The sequence below is a fragment of the Elephantulus edwardii genome, unplaced genomic scaffold (genome assembly GCF_000299155.1).
Source record: "Elephantulus edwardii isolate Elephantulus edwardi_28Jun2011 unplaced genomic scaffold, EleEdw1.0 scaffold00055, whole genome shotgun sequence".
Classification (NCBI taxonomy): Eukaryota; Metazoa; Chordata; class Mammalia; order Macroscelidea; family Macroscelididae; genus Elephantulus; species Elephantulus edwardii.
Window position 1 is genome coordinate 3,139,574 of NW_006399805.1, and position 5,945 is coordinate 3,145,518.

A 5,945-nucleotide genomic window follows, 5' to 3' on the forward strand; every position below is an offset into this window, starting at 1 on the left:
TCCCTGCCCACCCCCTCCCCCAATTTGCGCCCCTCCTTGAAAAGTAAAAGAAAAATTATTTCATTATTATACAATTCCTCCCCCAAGTCCAAGCCTTCATTCTGGACTCCTGTTATAACAATAATACCCAATCATATATCCCTTTTAAACAGTTCTCTGTCTCATCTGTTTCAATGCAGTATACGTTACTCCATCCCTATTTTGCATGCCTCCCATGCCATGTTTTCGTCTTCCTCATAGTCTGTTTTCTGGCCTCCATCTTTCTTCAAGTGGCTCCCACACTAATGAGATTGGTAGCGTAAATGTCGCAATGAAACAGCATAGAGTGTGGGGATCTGTATTTTCTTGCTGTAAAAAAAGAATATCAAATGGACTGCAGAGAGCTAGGTGGAATTAATTCCACCCTGGGAATAGCGGAGCCAAGCTGCCTCAGCCTCTTGGTTTATAAGGTCACCAGAATCCCTTGTCGGGAATTATTCTTCTGTAAATCACTTCTGCTCGGCTCCTCTCCTGCCCTGAATCGCAGCTAATCCAGACGGTGATTGTGTCTGGTCTCTGGGCAGGAGTGTCAGTGGCTTCCTTTGAGAGGATTCCTGAGCAGCTCTGGCTGCAGGAAGCAGTGGGCGAGCCCAGTCCTGCTTTCTGCCAGCACTTTGCACACCTGTGGCCTAGCAAGTGGACCTCTCAGGCCGAGAAGTCACATGCTCCACTCTAGGAGAGGACTCCACACCCCAGAGGCTACCTGAGATGGCACACACAGAGACAAACTGCTGTAAGGGGAGCTGAGGGAGTTTCAAGGTCCCTTTTGGTGCATTTGGCTTCCAACCAAAAGGTTGGTGATTCAATTCACCATCCACTCTGAGGGAGAAAGAAAGGCAGATGTCCTTGGAAACGCTGTTGTTGTTGGGTGTTGTCGAGTTGAGTACAACTCACAGTAACCCTATGAAAAACAGATGTGAACTCTGTCCTAACCTGAGCCATCATCACAATCTCTGACACACTTGAGCCCATTGTTGCAGTCATTGTATCAATCCAAGGGGCAATATTTCCCCCAGAATAAAGCCCTGATGGCAGAAAAGGGTGGGGTAGAAGGATTAATGGAGATGACAACTACAGGAAGGGAGTAGGATAAAATTGTGGGCATTACCAATGCCACTCTTCAACGAGACAGAAAAGACCATTTCCAATTTTATCTGGACTGGAATGAGATTCCAAATAAGCAAAACACCCCTGAAAATGAGAAGCAGGTAGGAGGCTTCACACTCCTTGATCTCAAATCTTACTACACAGTCATGGTGGGCAAGACAGCGTGGGACTAGTACAGTGACCAGAACCATTTCATAGATCAATGGAATGGCATTGAGAACCCAGAAATCAGTTCATCTACCTATGGTCAACTGATTTTTTACAAGAATGCAATATCTGTTATGTGGGAAATGACAGCCTCTTTAACAAATAGTATTGGCAAAATTGGAAGACTATCTGCAGACAACTTAAGCAAGACCCACATCTCACACTATACATGAAAACCAACTCAAGGTGGATAAAGGACCTAGAAGTAAAGCCAAAGACTATAAAATTCATCACAGAAAAGCTAGAACTCTAGAAGCCCTAATCCACAGCATGAACAGATTTCCAAGCATAATGAAAAACCTACAACCAGAAAAGAGTAAAACAGATTAGTGGGATCTTCTAAGAATCAAATCCCCATGCACATTAACAAAAATTCTCCACCCAGGTAAAAGGAAAAACAGAGACTGGGAAAAAAATATTTGGCAATGACATATCTGATAAAGGTCTTATATCTAAAATTTATAGAATACTCAAGCACCTCAACAAGAAAAAGGTAAACAACCCAATCACAAAATGAGCATAAGATATGAACAGATACTTCAACCAAAGAAGACATTCAGATGGCAAACAAACATATGAAGAATTGTTCAATATCCCTGGTTACTGGAGAGATGTAAATAAAAATAACTATGAGATACTATCTCACCCCAGAAACAACAGCAAAGTTCAACAGGGCAGCAAACAACCACCACTGGAGAGTTTGTGGAGAGATTAGAACTATTATTCACTGCTGGTGGGAATGTCAAATGATATAAACACTATGGAAGGTTATCTGATACTTTCTCAAAAAATTGGACATAGAAATCACATTTGACCCAGCAAATCCACTATTGGGAATATATCCTAAAGGAACCAGAGCTATACAACTCGAAGATGTATACACACCTATGTTTGTTGCTGCATTATTCACAATAGCAAAGAAATGGAAGCAACCTAAGGGTCTATCAACAAACAAATGGATAGGAAAACTATAGTACATTCACACAATGGAATATTATGCAGCACTGAAAAACAATGGACTTGTAAAACACTAGGGGAGCCTGGAGGGCATTATGCTGAGTGAAATATCTCAGTCACAAACGGACAAATACTACATAACATTGCTGTGATAAAATAGGACTGACATGGGGTCCTGGGGGAAGAAAAGGACAAGAGTGGAAACATGATGAACACTGCATTGGAACAGATAAGGGAGAGAACTATCTGAAAGGAATATATGATTAGGTTTTATATGTATGACAACAATCTGGAACAAGAGGTGCATTGCAAAGTGCACCTAGGGAGAGGAGAGGAGTGAGGAGGGAAGAAACCGTACAATGAATGAATTTTTACAAAAGCGGGGGGGGGGGGGAATTGTAGATATTATCATTAATGTTAGATAAAATAGAATGTATATGAATGATTGAATGGAAATAAATTTGCTTTGTAAACTTTCACTCAAATAAAAATTAGAAATCCAAAATAAAATTCTAAAGAACAAAAAACAAAGGTCAACTATCAGGGCAGTTTGACTGTGTCCTGTAAGGTTGTTATGAGTCTGAATTGACTTAATAGTATTGTTGTTGTTGTTGTTGTTGTTGTTTGATGCCGTCGAGTTGTAGATGACTCATAGCGACCCTATGAACAAACAGCCTGAGCACTGTTTGTACATAGAGTTTCCGGAGGCAAGCCATTTCAGAAGTGGATGCCGCTCCTGCTTCCAGGCTTGATTTAGTCGGGAAGCTCCAGCCAACACTGTCTACCATGGGTGCCCATTACCACGATTGGCACATCACTGTCACAGTGTTCAGCATCACAGCAACCATGAGTTACCTCTGTACAGCAATGCACAGACCAGTGCTATACCACTTAGAAGAATGTTTGACGGGAAGACAATTTGAACCTGGCCAAGGGCCACAAATGAAAATCACCCACCTTCGGCCTGGTAGCATAGCTTCCTTTCCACTAGGCCAACGTAGCTCTCTCGGTCATCGTCATTGTTATTGTTGTTTGATGCCATCGAGTCGTAATAGTATTGGGTGCTGGTTATTTTGGGTGGTAGCTAAGCCAGTTTACCCAAGTATTCAACGACTCACGGTGCTGAAGGATGCTGTGTATTTGTATTTCTGCCTTGAGTGCCATTGCATATATATTTTTTTTTTTAAAGTATCTCACTCAACAATCCAATTTAACCCCTGATGAACGCCAGTCTTGAGTGAATCACTGTCTTTGACCCTTGGTTTCAAACCCCCAGTTGCTGTTGTGTGTCAGAGTACAACTGTGTTCCATCAAGTTTTCACATCTCTGGCCTTTGGGGCGCAGATTGCAAAGGCTTTCTTCCAAAGAACCATTAGATAGACTTGAACCATCAGTCTTTTTGTTAGAAGTTCAGCATGCTACCCATTTGCATTTCCAGAGACTTCAGCACAATTTTGCATATGTTAAATTTTCATGGAACCCACAAAGGTGCCAATAAACATGGCACCTCACCACCCAAAGAGGTCCTATAGTTTGATTGTGGAATCAGGTGTTGGAAAGGTTGTAACTGGCTAGTTAACGTGAAGTGGGCAAGGAAGGTCCTCGGAAATGGGGTGCCAAGTGGTAAGCCCATTGAGGTTGGATGCAGACCCCACCATGCAGTAAACAGAGGCAGCCGGGAGGTGTGTGAGGCGGTGTGTTCCAGTCCTTGGGCAGCTCAGCTCAGCTGTGCACTCTCGAACAGGCAGAATCAAACACAGCAAATGTGAAATCCACGCTATGTTCCAATCATTCCCTAATACGTCAGTTATGTTGGAACCAGTGTGAGGTTTCAAAACAAGCCTTAAAGCAGAATTGACTGTGTTGCAAATTCACGTCAGACTTTAGCAACCGGGTTGTTGTGGGCTGTGCGTTGCCACCAAGTGGGTCCAATTCGAAGTCTGCACAACAGAGCCAAACGTTGCCCAGCCTTGCAGGGTCTGCCCAGTCTTTGCTGTGTTTGAGCCCATATTCACTCAGATCCTGATTCTTCCCATTTACTTGAGAAAAATGGGGAGAAGGAAACACATACATATGGCAAAACACTCATTAACCAGAATACAACTCGACCCCTGACATAGAATCATCCGCCCACTACCTTTAAAGCTGCAAAGGAGCTGATATTTGAGAGATAGCCAGAAAAAAAATCAAGAATGTGTGTTGGAACGAGATGTGACAAGTCCCCTGCCTCCTGCACGCGTGGTCACGTGGAATAACAATTGGCATTTCAGAACAAGGACTGTGAGTCACGATCCTGACTGCTTTCTGAATCATCAGATCAGAAGTAAACAGGTTCCATGTTCAAATAACTAAAGAAAGCAAAGCAACCCAAGATCTTTCACAAAGTCCAATGAGACTGACCAACACAAATATTTCTGATAATCCTCATTCATCAGAAAGCTCATACTCTGAGCATCCGGTTACCAGAAGCCAGTCTGCACAGCCCAGTGAGAAGCACTTTCTGTGTGTCCATGGTAAACCTCACCATCAAACTCCAGAAGCACTGCCAGGGAGCTCCACACTGTCTGATGTAAAGTTCCTTCTCTAATTCCTGCCTTGCTTCTCCTCCTGGACCTTTCATCTTCTGTCAGGATTTCAGGGGCAGACAGGACTCCACCACCCCCAGCAGGGAGGGTCCTCTACCACAGCAAGATAGCAGTGACAAATCTGCATCAAGCAAATGGAGAATCAGGAAAATTTTATATAGAAAGAGATACCAGGCTAACGGGATTGGCGTTTAATTTACCTTTGCTACAAGAGCAGTAATGGGGCCCATTGTAAACTAAGAAAACAATGATTACTTGTAATAGGCACACAGAACTTCCTATCAGGGCACTTGACTCACCATCTCTAGTTAGCTTCTTACTTTCCCCAGGGAAGTTCAGGAACACTGTGTTCTGGAAAGGATCAGGTGACTAGAGCCAAATCATCACACTTTAATCATTGTCTTCATCGTCATCACCACCATCATCATCCCCAAGACCACCATCAGTATCACCACCACCATTACCTCTGTTACCAACATCACCACCACCCTCCCACTGGGTTTGACAGGCATCTCTGACACTTCCTGCTGGGAGCTGCAGTGAGCCAGCTGGGCACACAGTCTCCCTCCAGGAGTGGACAGTATAAGACAGAATGAATAGTTCATTCATTTGTTTATCAGCATATCAATTCTATGGTTATTTGGTCCCTATTCTATATAAGCGCTCAGGCCCCAGATGGAATGAAAAAGACACAGTCTCTGCATTCAAGGAATACCCAAGCAGAATGAATAGCTCATTCATTCATTCATTTATCAGTATATTAATTTTATGCTTATCTGACCCTTATTCTGTATAAGCACAAAGGGCACCAATGGGATAAATATGATGTAGCCCATGCATTTGAGAAACTGTGGTGCCAAGAGTTCATTGTCAAGTGGTTTTCCTAGCCATTGACTTTGACTTTGTCACAAGGCTGGGAGGGATCATGCAAAGAGGGTGTGTGTTAGTCTGTCCACAAGGGGGTTGGCTAATCTCTCCATTCGATGAGGTTTAAATTGAGTAGGTTAATAGGCAGAAATGTGGACTCCCAATATCAAGAAGAAGAAGAAG